The 16729-nt window shown below is 40.2% G+C and overlaps 1 protein-coding gene across 2 annotated transcripts in view; it reads right to left on the minus strand.

The window, feature by feature from the left end:
- DCDC2 (doublecortin domain containing 2) overlaps nucleotides 1–16729 on the minus strand; it is a 67081-nt gene that overhangs the window by 43651 nt on the left and 6701 nt on the right. The gene's annotated exons all lie outside the window — the stretch shown is intronic.

Consider the following 16729-nt stretch of genomic DNA (forward strand, 5'->3'; position numbering starts at 1 on the left):
AGTTGTCTGTATTTCTAAAAAAAAGACCACAAAAAGCTTAAAATATCAAATAGCTGGCATGCACAGAGGCATGCTTTCAAATAGATGTACCAAGTTTATTTAAACAGGCAATGTTCCAGTCACTGTGTAAAGCAGCCTAATGACGTGATGTGTTGCAGCTTTATCACATTTTGTGCTAACTTAACCAATGCTTCTCATTTAATTTATGGAAAATGGTCTGTGCTCTAGTGCTTTTAGTCTTGGATTTTCACACAAATTCATTTAGTACTGGCAGGACCGCTTTCCAGATTTTTCTCTTGTGTATACTGAAGAAAGCAAGAGAGGCGCTCAATCTACTAGATATTTCAAACTGCATAGAAGTTATTATTAAAATAATAAAATCTGACTTCCCAAAGAACCTCACACAGCAAGTTCTGCACCAAGCACATAGATTCTGAAGCTAAGATAGCTCTCTTAAAGAAAAAGCAACCAATAAAACAAAACCAAAACTGGCATTCCTTGATATACAAGCACTTCAAGTGAAAGACAGCAACAGGTAAATCTGTTGAACAAAATCTGTTCTCAATATCTGACAAAAAAGAAGCGTATCTATTCTGAACTCAATTCACTTCAGCTTCTTGCCTTTCTCAAAAGCTCTTGTGAGCTGCGTAGCTCTCCCAATCTTCCATTTTCTGAGAAACTCAGAAGACATGAAAGCCCACGCTCATGGACGGAGGAAGGCAGAATTAGCTTTTCCACAGCAAAGTGACTAAAGAGAAGCAATCAGCAACGGTAGGGGCACGGTTATCTGAAGCTCAGTGCAAAGGGATAATTTGGCCAGAGACTTCTACAAGAGGAGAGGCAGCAAGAAGGATGTTAGCATCGCATTGTGCTACCAGTGCCTGTGGACCAGACTAGGAAGCAGGCTCCGAAGAATGGCTGGGGACCTTCCCTTTACACAAATTATTTGCTAGGCAATGTATTTACTCCTTAAGATCTATTTTGTAGATACAAGTTTGTCTTGGCCTCATACACTGAGAAATTTTGTGCTAGACTGTACATAAGCTATGCCCTAATGCCTAAGGTAACTGCAATTCACAGACTGGCTGTTAAGTCCAGCGTCCTCTGAATCAGGTGGAAGGTTCACACCTCCTACTACAGGCTTGGAATGAGAGTAAGAGGTTGTTATCACACAGCTTATTAGCAGAGGCAAAGAAATTTGTGGAGACTGACAAATAATTGAGGAGCTCAGCCATTCTTGCAGAAACATTTAAAGCACATTTTTCAAATCATAACTGGTCAATTATGTCACCAAAATTTGAGACGAAAATTTCCCAAGTCTCTAGGAAGAAAAAGAAAACACACCTTAAACTGTAATGTCTGAATATTTTTCTATTGCTGCCATCAGCCATGAAGGGTTATTTGCCCAGTGTAAGCAATCTAATAGAGAGCTTTGGAATACAGAAAAAATAAGGTAACTTTCTAAAGAGTATGCTACTGAAGGCTGAGGCAATACTGATTTACTTCCGTAGCATCAGGTCCTAATATTTAGTCTCCAAACATAAGTTGCATCCAAAGCAAGAAAGACTTAACTTTGGCTGCCCTCACACCTTTCTGCACAGCTTCTAGGTTGCCAGGCTGATCCCCTAGAAAGTATTCACTATATAACTATTAAAGCCTTATATTGCTTTTTCTAAAAGTTGTTTCCTCATCTATTCCTGATGCTCACTTACGCTGCTGGTACCGATGCTCAAGCTCTCGCACACTCCAGTCCATCAGACAAAGTTCTCTGATCCAGCCTGCAACACAGATTTCAATGATCCACACTTCACTGGAATGTCCTGGTTTCAGCTGGGACAGAGCTAATTTCTTTCCTAGTAGCTGGTACAGTGCCGTATTTTGGATTTATAATAATGTTGATAATACACTGCTGGTTTAGTTGTTTCTAAGTAGTCCTTATCCTAAGTCAAGGATTTTTCTGTTTCCCACACTCTGCCAGCAAGGAGGTGCACAAGAAGGTGGGAGGGAGTGTGGCTGGGAGAGCTGATCCAAACCAGCCAAAGGGCTATTCCATACCATAGGATGTCACACTCAGTATAGAAACTGGGGGGAGTTGGCTGGCAGGTGCCAGTTGCTGCTCAGGGGCTGGCTGGGCATCAGTCAGCGGCTGGTGAGCAACTGCGTTGGGCATCGCTTGTCTTTTCTTGGGTTTTACTTCTCTCTCTTTTTGTTACCTTAATTTTCTTTACAATTATTATTATTACTATTATTACTATTTTCTTTCATTTCAATGATTAAACTGTTCTTATCTCAACCCATGAGCCTTACTTCTTTTCTCCTGTTCTCCCCATCCCACCAGGGGTGGGGGATGAGTGAGCGAGTAGCTGCATGTTGCTTAGTTGCTGGCTGGGGTTAAACCACGACATGGAACTAGTTAGAAAGCATTCACTAAGCATAAAGGAGCCCTTTAGGATAGTCCCAGGTGTGCCCAATTCTTTAGTTGTTCCTGCAAGCTGCTGATTGAGCCAGTAATTGTGATGTAGGCTCCTCAGAAGGCCATTGTGTTACTGCATGCAGCCCAATCACTGGGCCCCTGAGAAAACAAGCAACCTAACAGATGTTAAGAGCTCATTTATTATTTGAAGGATTGTATTTCTGCCAGTAATAGATATTGTGGCATCAGTTTGCAAGTTTGTCTTTTGGTTACTTTCTCTATGAGTCATTAATATTTCTGGCAGCCTTCTGTGGCCTAGCAAGTCAGCCCTGTCCTTAAACAAGCAAACAGCTTGGGCAGAGACTTAATATTTGTCTTTTCTATCTAAACACGGCCTGAACCAGAACAAAATACAGTCTTGTGTTGTTTTTCAAAGTGTGTATAAATCAAACGTACATCCTATATGTACGTGTAAAGAATACTTTAGTGCAATATTGCATTTGCAATATTATGTAACACCACAAAACAATCATTGCATGGAGACACAAAGATGACTATGGCACTGCTAAAACACCCACAAGTATTCAGCACAGTGCATAGACAAGACCTCCATCTCTGGGAGCTTCGAACAGAACAGCCCAAGGTTAAATGAAGCAGGTGCTGGACCACTGTGGCACAGAACTCTCTAAAGAGTCTTTGGCCACATCCACCACGAACAGCGGGGGCAAGTGCACAGCATCTTTTCTTGGGGCGCACATGCTCTTAGGCAGATGCTTCGGCTATCGCTGTCTGTCTGGAAGAGGAGGGATAACTAATGTCTGGGGAACTGCTTGCCTCCTAAACACACATTTTACACCTGATCTGCTTCAGGGGCCAGAAGAAAGATAAACTCTTTGTATTCACCCAGGATCCAGGAACACTCTGACACTGCAAATCAGAGCAAGGGAAGAACAAAATAAATATATAAATTATAAGAAAATTTAAATATATAAATTATAAGAAAAGACAAACAGAGGGAAGTGCCTGCACAGGGGTGCTGCAAATAAGCTGTGTACACCACCTTTAATTCTGAAGCTGGCAACCATGCAGACATGTGAGGAACTACAATACAGTATAATACAGTATTCCACAATGCACAAGAGAGAACTCTTACAGGTGCCCAATGTATGCCCTGACTAAAACATAGTATATCAAGCTCTCCAAGTAAAACAGCAGACAAAATCAGCACAAGCAACCCTAGCCTGCTCTGAAGCCACCTTTTTAAAAACAATTATGGCTAGATCTACACTGCACTGTGATTTAAAACAAACAAACAAAATCCAACAACAAAAACCAGAAATGAAAACAAAAACCCAAACCACGTCACCCTATACACCATTCTTCTAATTAACCCAACTGTCCTGGTCACTGTTTTTTTTGGCACAGTGTTCAAGTTACTAACTTATAGAGTTTAGAACAACTTCTGTCTGGCCAATGTTAAACTACTTATGGTTATGAAAAGCAAGCCACGTCATTTCAATACACAGAAGTATACATCAATAAAAGACCAAGTGCTCAGCCACTGTAAATCAGTCTAGTTCATCTGAAGGATATGGAGTTATGCCAAACCACCCCAGCAGAAGACCTGATTCAGGGTTTAATTAAAGAATAGATAGTTCTGCTCCTATTTTCTTTGTAGGAGGTAGGACAGTGTTGCAGTGCCTGGAACAGCCTGACCCCTCTGGCACTGCAGAGTTACCCATTAACAATGATGTGGCCTTGGGTGAAAGTTAGTGCTGCCATTAAGAGACCAGCATCACTAGCCCCCTAAACCATTTATTTTCTTTTCATTTCACCAGCTACATTCTTAGCTGATGTAAATCAGCACTTCCCCATTTACGTCAGCAGTTGTAGCAGATTTACATTAATCAATGGTCTGGCCCCATTATGATTTTATCTTTAAATTTCATACATTTTCAGTTTGTTTAAAAGGACCTTTGCAAGGGCTGCTTCCATATCCTACTGACAAATGTTGCCAACATTTCATATTTTGTGATGAGATACTCATCTGAAGTATTACACAACAGGCAGCAGCAACACAAAGTATTTAGGCAAGGAAGGAGAAAGCATTCTATCAGCTGAAACTTATAGGGAACTTTAAGTAAGCTGAACGCAATCAATCAGATAATAATTTGCAAAGCAACAAGAGCTAAACACAGTTGGAAATACACAATGGGATCATATACCCTCAAAACCACCACTTCTATCTTTCTGTTCTACAAAGAATCTGTTATTTCCCACAGTGCCTCTTACACCAACATTAGCGTGGATCTTTCTTGCTTCAGAGAGGAGTTACCACCTGTGAAATAACTTTGCAAAGCACCTTGTAGAGTCTAGGAAAATAAAAGCAGCTAAAATTAATACAGCCTAGGGTCTGGGAGAGGAGATCAGCTCTGAAGTGTTGGGGATCTTTGTAAACACATTTCAGAATACATTCTACAGAGCCTCTCAGGGCCCAGCTTTCATCTTCAGTCATAATTCACTGTGGTTGAATTTGAGTTGATAAATGTTAGCTGCAACTGAGTACCTCCTAACACCCCTTTGAAAATACAAAACCAAGATGCAGATCAGAATCAAACTGAAACAAGGTAAAAAACCCCACAGCCTCACAGCTGCTTTATAACAGCATTTTATGCATCTTTCCCTTATACTTAAAAATATGCTAAATGTTCACAAAATTTAACAAACACAGACAAACACTTGGCAAACACATAAACCACATTGCACAATCTACTTTAAGTACTTACATCTTCCACTGTTGACTGTTAGCAAAATAAAAAACAAACAAGAAAATGATCAGCAGCCAAACTATGACCCCGGTATACTATCATATTTACCTATAAAAAACGTATGGGTTTGTACATATATACATATATGAACATATATGAAAAAACATGTATGAAAATGTACAATGTGAATATATGTACATATATGAAAAACAGTTTTTGTAAGAAAACAATTTTGAATTAGTGTATGCATATCCACATGTATATACATGTGCGTGTATGCATACCTATATACAACAATTTAATATTATTTTCATACAATGTTTATGTTCAGGTGACCACATGAAAGACTGACGATCAACTAAAAACATTTTACTCCTTTTTAGAACACTACAGATGGGCTTGCTCATGCAATGCTTCTAACTCAAGAAGGTGTAACATTGGGAAGAGAACATTACAGATATGGCAATTACAGGGAAGCCATCACTGAGAATGGCTATTCATGTAAGGACTCTGAACAACCCACACACTGGTTTGAAATACACAGATAAAAAAGAATGGTTTTCACTTCTTTATTCAGAAATGTGTTAACCAGTAAAAGGTAAAAAACATAATTCCTAAAATGAAGATGCAGCAAAATGATATGTATTTGTTTTGGTGGGTATGAACCTATTAGCTGATCCTCATGCATAAAGTTTTTGCTTCTATGAATGCTACATTATACTTTTCATACTTATTACTCAAACATAGACTGGAAAGTGGGACAGGCCCAGCAAACTACCCAACCTCCTATTAGCTGCTTGGGACTTGCAAGAGGCGTGTGACACCTCAGAGAATCAATCCTTGTATACCAGAAAAACTTACAGTTCATTAAAGAGTATTTTAATTATCCTCTGAACACACCATGCTGGTATTTCATTTCTAAAAAGGTGACTTTTATGCACTTCAAAACAGTTTCAAATGGAAATGTGATATTCTTGGCTTTTCTTTTCCCTCCAGTGTCTATTAAATAGAGACATGCTAAATACAGAGGTCTGGCAGCACTTTCACAGGCTGCCATGAAGACAAAGGCTAGTTATCCATAGCTAAGAAATGGTATGGCTATCTGATTTATTTCCCTCTCTTACCAGAAGTGTCCCCCATCAAAGTGGGCAACTGAACAACTGCAAGATTTAGAGGTTTACATGTATTTATAAAGCCATATTGGATGGCAGCAAAACAACAGTCAAAAACCGTAACCTCCTCGAACCAGATGCTCTGTGCTGGTTTGATTTATACACATTTAAGAGCTGGCCTTTCTTACTGCTGTATTAATATGGCCTTGGGTGCTATGATCATCTCACTCGTTACTGACGTCACTTTATAACTAACCTGTTGAAGTTTTAAGTATTTCAACACAATGTCACATTCCAAATTTATCAGCTCATGCAATGAGCCATGGCTTTGCCAGTTTGTTACAATGGCCTGTTCGTTAATCAATGTGCCCAGGAAAATTAAGAACAAATATTTACATTCCTCTAGGGTAGAACTGGGGTCAAAAGAACCAAAACCCCATTTATACACACCATCACCACCCTGGGATGTGAAAGCACGGAATGTTCAAGGTTTGGTGATCAAAGGCAAATTAGAATGATAAATTTTCTAAAGCTATTAGAGCGTAGGAAACATGTTATCTTACATATTTCACAGAAACATGACTTTTTTTAAATGGACATTTTTATACACTTTGATGAAGGATGCAAAGCCAAACTCACTGAGGTGTTTGGTCAGTACAAAACCATTTCAGTTATCCTATGCAGTAATTAATCTGGATAATCTACATTTCCTTGGCTACACTGCATTGCTAGATGGCATACTGGATAATACAAAACAGCCTTGAGCAAGAGACTGCTAGCCTCTCTACTGGTGCGGATACAAATCACCACTCAAACTTCTATTAACTGAGCATATTTCCAAGCTTACCTAAATCAGTCACAACACCACGGCAGTACACAAACTTCTCGGCCCACACAAATCATAGATGAGCCAGAAATGGACTATGCCAGAACAAATGGTCATGTCGTGATTAAGGGAGCCTTCTAGACCGCAAAGCTCCTACAAAATTCCCAAAGAGTTTAAAGCCACTCTGTTTACCTCCAGGGTAAATCGCCTTTCTTTTTAGCCATGGTATGTGAAATGGAGTTCATATCTGCTCTGCATCTGGGAGTAAGTCTCACCCCATCTAGCTAAGCCCTAGAAAGAAAAATGTTTCACTCAGGATCTGTCATAGATTTGGGGTATTGGACTAGGGGTCAGATCTTCAGCTGGGATAAATCAGACAATGGCATGGCTCTACCTGCCCAGGCACTTAGCCTGTGCAGTGCTCTAAAAGAGAACACACCTGTGCTGCTTCAGAATCCCACGAATAGCTCCTACCTCTTCTCCAAGCTGCATGATGCTATACCCTGCACCCCTTCCAACACACACAATGATGGCATCAATAATGCAGATTTTATTCAAGCAAAATAGATTCTGATGCTCATTTCTGCCATGATGCTGTGATCTGCCAGATGCCAATTCTGACCATTTTTGCCTCTTTGTGTATTTTCCCCAAATTACTTAGATTCATTTAAACCAAAAGGAAGTCTCTGGCCTTCATGGCTCATCAGAAGAGCCTGAACCTATGAACAGTGACAGCTGAAGAGGAAAAAGCAACACCCCCAGAATAATTTGTTTTCATCATTTTTAATCAAAGGTAAAAGTTGTTATTGTTTCCAGTAAGTCAGTGTAGTATGCAGCAACAAGTTTTTAATGAAACTAACATGACTTATTAAAAGCTTCAGTACTGGCATCTCTCCCCTTCCTCCCAGACTCCTCACAGACCAGAAAGATCAGTTACCCTACAGAACAAGGCAGACATTAATCAAGGATGAGACAGACTTTCAAGTTTCATATCAAACTCAGCACAGACCATCAAATTCTCCAGTGGCACAAATCAAAGCCTCTACAAGTCCTTCTGTTGCTCCAAAATCCAGTAAATCCATCTGTAAGCCAGCTGTTAATTAAAATACTCAAAATTGCACAATTCAGGTATACAGAACTATATAAAGAGAAATTTTATGAATTCATAGGCCAGTTAGGAAAAAGGACACAGCTTATGTTTTAACTGGATGATTGGTGAGCTCTTCTCTGATTCTTGCTATTAGATTATAAACACTCAGGAAGAGTACCTGTTTTGTATGCCTTGTTGTGCTAATTATGTTACCAGGATACTAAATACCAAACAATGACATAAAAAATTTAACTGGTAAAGATGTTGCTCAGGAGGTTAAAGATGTGTATCACATTTTTTTAATCTTTGCATTTTAATAGTCTTATTCCCTATACTACACCTACAGCAGAATTCCTAATTAATTCAGCATCAGGAAATGGGAAATTCCTTAGTCTGTGACATCAGCAGTAGAAGAAATCAAACTGGTCACATATGGAGTAGCAAGAGGGTTTGGTTTTGCATATTAGCACAGGAATATGAAGTGGACCTTTGTACATAATTCATTTCCAGTCATTAAAATATTTTGGTATAGTAATTTTGAGTAGCACAAATCATGTTTGTTTCGTTTCTAATTCTTAGGAAAGAATTAGGAAATAATATCTTGTGGAGATAGGTTGTTTTGACATCAAATAGCTGCAATTTGCACATGCTGGGATCATTTCTCATGTCTATTCAGGCCCTCTCTTACCCTCACAAAACTATCTCCTGAACAGAGAAAATATCAGTGAACCATTTCTCATTGACAGTTAAAAAGTGAATCAAGAGTCCACTCACTGATAAATGACAAGTTTTTTCTTATGATTAGACATGTACATTATTTGTCAGATATGATGTTAGGTTTGAAATAAACAATTATTACAAATAGTGGGATCTTTCATGAAAATGTACTTGGAAAAATACACAACTATGTTAGGGACAAGGTATATCCAGTATAAATATTCCAGAATAATCTGTGAATTCAAGACAACATTATAAACTTCCAAAATTCAATTTTGACAAATTAATCCAACCATATCACTGCTGACATATGAGCCGTGTCTCCACTGTCTAGCCACAAAGATGCATTTAAAGGATGCAGAAGAAACAACTGCCATAAATTACACTAAAATAATTTAACTTTAAAATATGGAGGAACAGAGGAAAACAGAGACATGACAGCTCCTCAAAAAACTTTTATAGCAACATCTCAGATGCGTTTTTGGAAAATTCTAATGGTCAGTTCAGATCTGCCAAGTCTCAAACATTGTATTTTCTACCTCATGTCCTCCTGTCATGGTGCCTGCCTCTTCTGTCAGCACAGGCCAACCAGAGAACCTTTCCTGGCCCAGAATCTCCCCAGGAGTGCAGCGGCCAAGCGCCCACCGTGGTCGTGATCTGCCAGTTAACTACGTCTGGCCCATGAGGCCTCGCCACAGGAGTGGGAACTGATGCTCTGCAGCTGGAGACCACCAGCAGAAGGCACATTCTGCCAGTCACCGTTTCCTTCTGCAGTCACGCTTCATCACAGGAACAGGGACTCTGTGAAGCTCCTCAGCAAGCAAACGCACTCTACTCCATGCCCTAGCACATGTCTGTGTCAGCCAGTGTGTGACTAGTGTGAGGACGGACAAGCACTGGATTGGAAAAAGAAATGTAAAAGTTTCAAAATGTTCAAACACTCATTCAAATCCGTGTAATTATCAAGTGTTTTCACTGGAGAGAGATGCTCTGGTGTTGCATGTAGATACAAATACTCAGGTCATACATATATGAAAGCCTTGAGGAATCTTTACTAATCCTTGAAGAATCATTAGTAAAAATATTGATTATTCCATCCTACAAATACTCCTCCAAATATGATCACACCTCAACCACCTGATAAAAGAAGAAGCTGCAATTGAAACATTTATGGAACAATAAAGTATGTTTGTGCAAAACAGTGAAAAAAAGTGATGAATCACTGGAAAAAATGACCGGGACACACCTACTACATGTGAGGCAACTGAAATGCAGAAGGGTACCCGGGCTGAACACGGGAAGAACCTGGAGCTGGAAAGGTGGCAGGCAGAGCCCTAGTGCATCCCTCACACCGGGGCCCCTGACACGCAGCGCTGAATCTGAGAGCCCACAAGCCATACACAGCCACTCAGCGCTCCGGAATGAACCCACCGCTCAAGGAATTGGGTGAAGTGACCCTTCCCCAACCAGCCACACACTTGGCCTACAACCAACCAGCTCTTACAACATCTGTTTTCATACTTAGCGCCCCACAGCAGCTCCCAGTAGATGGGTAATAATGTTATAAACACCCCACAAGTAGGCAAATGTTATAAAACTGTGGACAAGGATATTTTTATTGCTAAAACATCATAGAAAACAGTGATGAACCTAAGGAGATAACTCTACATCATCCTTATCTCTTTACAGTAGAGAGTTAATACTTGACATGCTTCATGTAGAGTAAGTAGAGTTTTCTTAAATAACTTTATAAACGCTTTTCTAGAATAAAAGTCAGTAAAAAAATCCAAGAGGAACACAAATGCCAATGATCTTCAGCAGCACAAAAAATACTTGTGTCAGAGTTTGCCACAGCATCACCTTGGCCTAGAAGCCCAGGAGAAAGAGCAAAGTGCAGACAGAAAACCTCAATGTTTTTACTACCTAAGAAAGCCTGTCTGCTGTCAACCAAGGGCAAATCTATCTATATGGTCAGTATAGCAGTTTAATGCAAGCCTACTATGAACTTTTGATAATAGATGCTGTTTCATACAAACACTACAAGCTTCCTTTTTTCTTTTGGTTGCAAGAGACCGGTTCTTCAATATCAAAATACATCTGCTTTTCTTAGATGTCTGCATTTCTTTGCTTTTACAATTAACACATTGCAAAGTCCATTTACTTCAGTGTGTTCAAAAAACTGCTGGTCATAAGAAGTCAAATAAGAAAGGAAGTTTCAGCTGAACGGATTTTTGTGGAACACAGAATTTAAAAAAAAAAAAAAATTAATTGCCTATAGGATTTGCAAATACAAAAAGCTCAGTTAATTCTTCAGCATCTTACCCAGCCTGAATAACAAGTAAAATTCATCTTTTTGAGTGCACAGGAAGGGACCACCTAGATCAGAGATAGTACCTAGATAAATAGAAATGTCCATACTTTACACATAATAATTAGACAATAACGTTCAGTACCTATTGTAAACAATTAAGCTTATAATAAACAAATGGCAACACTGTTGGTCCATATTTCCTCAAGAGATTAATTGTTAGATTCCTAAAGCACATCATTTAAAATGTATTTGTACTTGCAGATCACCTTCCGTACAAAAGGGATCTCTCTTGCAAAACAAGAAACAGTTGCCAAAAGAAGTGATGGATGGAAACATACCTAAGGAATAGCTTCTATCAAAGCATCAGCTTGACTCAGCATGAAAGCTTTTTACTACTTTCCCTACCAGTAAGATAACTGTAAAAAGTTATGTAAAAAAAAAAATATGTAAAAAGACATATTATTACAGCACGAGGGCTCTGCCAGAGGATTGAAAGAGCCAAGAGCCTAGCTTCCATCGGCTGAGACTGACATGCAATTTTCCCATGCTTCTGGGACAAGCACCTTACTGCTGTCCCTGGCTGAAGGAGGGAGAAGGCAGAACTTACTCTCTACCTCTGCTCCCTCCCCAAAAAATCTAAGCTAAAATGGAATGTGGCAAATCTAAGGGATTAGCTTGTTGCAGAGGCCATCAAATGGGAAGTGAAAAATCAGACTTTTCCTACGAAACTTGCTCCAGCCTTCTGCGCAGAACAACTACCACAATGGTACAGTACATGAGGCGTGTCATCACTTATCTGCTGGGATAGACAGCGAAACAGAAGGGAAAGAGTTTTGCCATGTCAGGAAAATGCTTGAGTCTCATACAGATCTGCTCACACAGGCAGTCTCTCTCTCTTCGCCACTGCTGCTCACTGCCTCTCGCTCTGATTTGATCTTTTCCTTCTCCCTCTTCATGACCTGCGGCTCACCCTCCCGACCATCAGGGACACTCCTTGTCCAGTGAATTTGCGGCACTGTGAAAATCAGCTGTGAGGCACCGACCCGGCATTACAGCATCATGAGTACTAAGGGGCTCTTCCTAAACTGCTGCGCTGCTGCTATTGCTAAGGAGAGCAAAGTAGAAGCGGGCAAGGAAGTGCCCGATACACGTAACAGCAGATGAAATGAGAAGAGACAGAGATGTGGCTTTAAAATCCCACCAGCTCTAGCAGCATGCGGGGGGGGGATAACTTGTGAAGTGCTCAAATCTTACTGCATCATGATTATCTCAGAAACCAGGGAACTGAAATTGGATGTTAATGCGAAAATAAACAAATTGCAGACTGATGGTCTGAAGTGAAAAGGACCTTGCAGGCCTTTCTCATTACAAACTCCTTCCTTTTCTCTGCAGTTATCAGTTTTCTCTTGAACTATTCCCTTCATCACATGCACAAGTACGACAGTCTGAGGAAGACTTCCAAAAGCAAACATGGTATCAAGGCATATAACTATCCTTGATATCCAGGGACTGTTTAAGTACCACAACTACCACTGGTAATTCTGCATAACCAGCAGCATCCCGTCTCCTTGCTGGCCCTGGGCACGGCTCAAAGTCTGCTGAAATCAATGGTCACTGAACTACAGACATCACATGAACTGACACCACTGAACTCCTGCTGCTTGGAAACCTTTAATAAATGCTCAGTATCATTTTCATGCACTTGTAGCATAAATTATATCGTCCTGCAATAAGGTATCAGTCTGGCCCTCCCTCATTCATCATCCTATACTGACATTGGTCTATGGACAATACTTCACCCAGAAGAACAGGGCTATAAATTCAACTCCATATCTGGGGCAGATTGGTGAAAAAAAAATAGCTGCTTTCCAACAGCTGAGCATTTGGCCCTATAATTTCAGTAGTTCGGAGGCCTTACACTGGTAAACAGCTAGATTTTAAGAAACTAGACACTGGATTAAAGAAGTCTGTAACTGGTGTCAGAAATATTAACAGATAATGAGACTACTTAATTGAAGACCACCTTGAAACCTGATTTGTACCAGTAGTAGAATGACTAAGGGCTTTTTAAATAATATTTTTTAAAAGGCCCAGCTCCTATTGATGGTTGGGTCTCACAGACCAAGACTAGTTATTCTGCAAGATTTTAAGAGCATTATTATTACTGTCATACTTCAACTATTTTTAAAACAATGCTTATTTTTAAAAGAAAAGACCTCACAAATAAACTGCCATATGCAGTTGCTACACTTGAAAAAAAGTAGGAACACATGCTTTCTTGAATTGCTCTGCTTATCTGCTTCTGGATGCTGACACTCCTGATGGGGTACATCTAATACCCCCTTTCCATCTCATCCATCTTTCACCAAAGACAGGCTATGGTGAAATCAGCTACTGATATTACAATAAGGTGTTTGGTGGTACAGACCCTCATCGATAAATCTATCTGTTTGGAGATAAAAAAATGTTTCCTCCTAAACTATCCCAACACTGGCCCATCTTACAGACAATCCCATGTGGTCACATGTTCCACTTCTCACATTTAAATAGACAAATAGTGCTTAACGAATTATACAACATTATGTAGCTGGTTCACTGCTGTGTTGTAACAACACATCTACATCAAGACCTCCTCGACCAAACCTTCCCCAGAGCTCCTGTTGTCAGCTGTAAAGGACACACAGAAAACACAGGTGCTGACTAGCTGTAAGCCCTCGCTAGCTCCAAATGTGTCAGGCAAGGCAAGCTGCATCTTACAGGCCAACAAGACCATGCTATTTGAGAAGCTCTGGCTAAAACTGAACCAGGGCATAACAGAGGGACATAATACTCCTCTTGTCAGGAACAGAACCTGATACCAAATGGTAAATCTCAACACCTTACAAGAACAGAGGCAGAAGGATTTCATTAGATTTCATTCTCAGAATCCACAAGATGGAGAACTTTCCTTATTTTTTTATTTATTTATTTTGCTCCCTCCACACACACACACACACACACCCCCCCCTCCCCCTCCCGGAACATCTTCCTTACAAAATCAGATTCACAGATTTCACTAAAGAAGATAATCCTATTTCTGCTGGACTATTTATTCTGACTTGTCATTCCATGAGAAAAGCATGAAGAGATTTTAGTAAGAAATTAATGCTTTATACTTCTCATTTATACCGTAAATTTACACCACAAAAACAGATGTCAAACATTTGGCAGTTTAACCAACACAAAAGAAAACCTACAGCTGCAAACAAATACACAATGTACAGCTGCTGCATGAAGTTTTCTTCCTTTTGTCTCCCTCCTCATTAACCAGAATTGGAAATAGATATCTGTAACTGTTTTACTGGAGAAAAACCTGCACTGAGAAACATGCACCAAATAGGAAATTCCAAGTTAAATGATCTTTATACAACCAGAACTGACACCCCTGTACCTAAGCATGATGATATCATCCTTAATCACTGAACATGAATTTCTCAAATGCTGTTTCTGTGCCACCTTTTTAAAGCTTTCAGATCCTTGATATATGGCACTAGGCAGGTACAGAAAAACTATCATCACCATCAGGCCAGCACCAATGTGCTTCCAAAACTTGGTCTAGGACAAGCCAGCTCTAATAACTCCATGGCCATCTCCTTCCAACGAAAGGATCGACAAAATCCCTCACCAAAAACTCCTGCACCAGTGCTAGGCGCCCCACCAGCATGCAGGAGCACTGTGGCACGAGGCCATTTCTTGCTGTGCGTGCTCACCCTCCAGGCCAGGTCAGAGCAAGGCCAGCTGCCTGGTGAGAAAGGCAGGAGGCAATCCCCAGCAGCACGCTGAAGGACAGGCTTTGCTGTCTCCGAGCTCCGGCTAACAGCAGCACTGCCGAGGTCATGAGAATGGGCTAGTGTCCACAGCACTGACATTCTTGTGCGTTCTAAAAACATCAGGGAGTTTGGGGGAGGAGAAGAAGGAAAGGAAGGGAAGGAAGAAGGGAACCAAGGGAAGGAAAGAAAAAAAGAGGTGAAGCTAATGAAGGAGAGCAGGTCAAAGCTTCAGCACCAGCACAGGGAGAGCAGGAATTGCCCTGACAAAGATCAGTCTGAAAACACACCCGAATGTTAGCCTGGAGTTGCCTACAAGGCCATCGGTGAGCTTTTTGTTCAACACCTAGCACACTGGTCCTTGATCTGCAAGGAGTCCGCAAAGCTGCAGCGAGCCAAATGATCAACCAAATAATTTTATTCATTTTCTTTCCTCCTGCCTCCACCCCAGCCCACCAGAACACTAGAAACTCAGACCTGACCCACAAATTTCTCTGTACATGCATAACTCCATGGTAACCTTCCTACTGAATTCATTGAGACAATTCACAAATTACACCTTAGTGTGCTTTGCAGGACTGAGCCATAAATTTCTTCCTTTGGCTATGTTGTCATTCACACGTACACCGATTTTTTTTCTTCTTCTTCTAATGAAACAAACAGGGAGGATTTTATTTCTGAAATTCCATCTAAAGTAATGCCTTACGAAAGCAGAATACCTTTGTGGGCTAGCATCAATGACTGCTACAAGGTTCCATGGAAAAACATTATTTTTTTGTTTGCCGATGTAAATCAAGCAGAATCAAAGAGAGTACTGCTGCCCCTCCTGGTCCTAAAAGACATCTAGGTTTCTGATTTCTAAGTAAATGCCTGAAAAAAAGTAAAACCAGAACTTGCTTCCGCATATCACTTTAACATAAGCATATTCAGGCATTAAAACTCATGTTACTAGCCCCCTAAAAGTTAATTCCTAGGGCTAAATGATTAAGGCATAAAAACAATTATGTTATTCATAAACCCAGATACAAATCTGTAGACTATTACAAGGTTTCATCTCATTTTTATGACTCCTCTCCCCAGATAAATCAATCACATAAAGTTAAACTCAAAGTGAGGAGTTCAACTCTTCACAGAGACTGTGGAGATTGCAAACATAAGTCAAATAGGAAGAAAGCAAGCTGAGATAATGAACGGTTTATACTGGTTTACTTCAAAGCTGAGTGATGCCTGACAGTGTTAAGATAATATACAATGAGTACTGATTCAAAAAGAAAGAACAGAAGCCTCTCTCACCAAACATACAACTGTAAGTAAAAAACCCACAACGACTACTTCTCCAACTGCACAGAATTCCTATTATATCGGGAATCTTCTAAGGATTTGCAGCAAAATAATAAGCCTTAAAACTACCCTTAAAGTAGCAAGCCTCCGGTTGTCCTGATAACTGGCAAGTATCAGGGGATTTGGTTCAGAGTCTTCCATGAAGATAACTGCCTTAGCAAAGGGCACATGGAATTAGTCACACTGCACACCATTAACGGGAGCCACACAGAGCTGTGAACGCAAACCACCGCTTTTTCAGAGATAATTAGAAGCAACTTCCTCAAGTTCTCTTTCTTGTCCTGGACATGTAAGAATAATTTTCTTGTTCACTCAGATACTGTTTTAGCATAAAATATGGTGCTA

This window comes from Tyto alba, unplaced genomic scaffold (assembly GCF_018691265.1).
Source record: "Tyto alba isolate M040663 unplaced genomic scaffold, T.alba_DEE_v4.0 Super-Scaffold_48, whole genome shotgun sequence".
NCBI classification, from domain to species: Eukaryota; Metazoa; Chordata; class Aves; order Strigiformes; family Tytonidae; genus Tyto; species Tyto alba.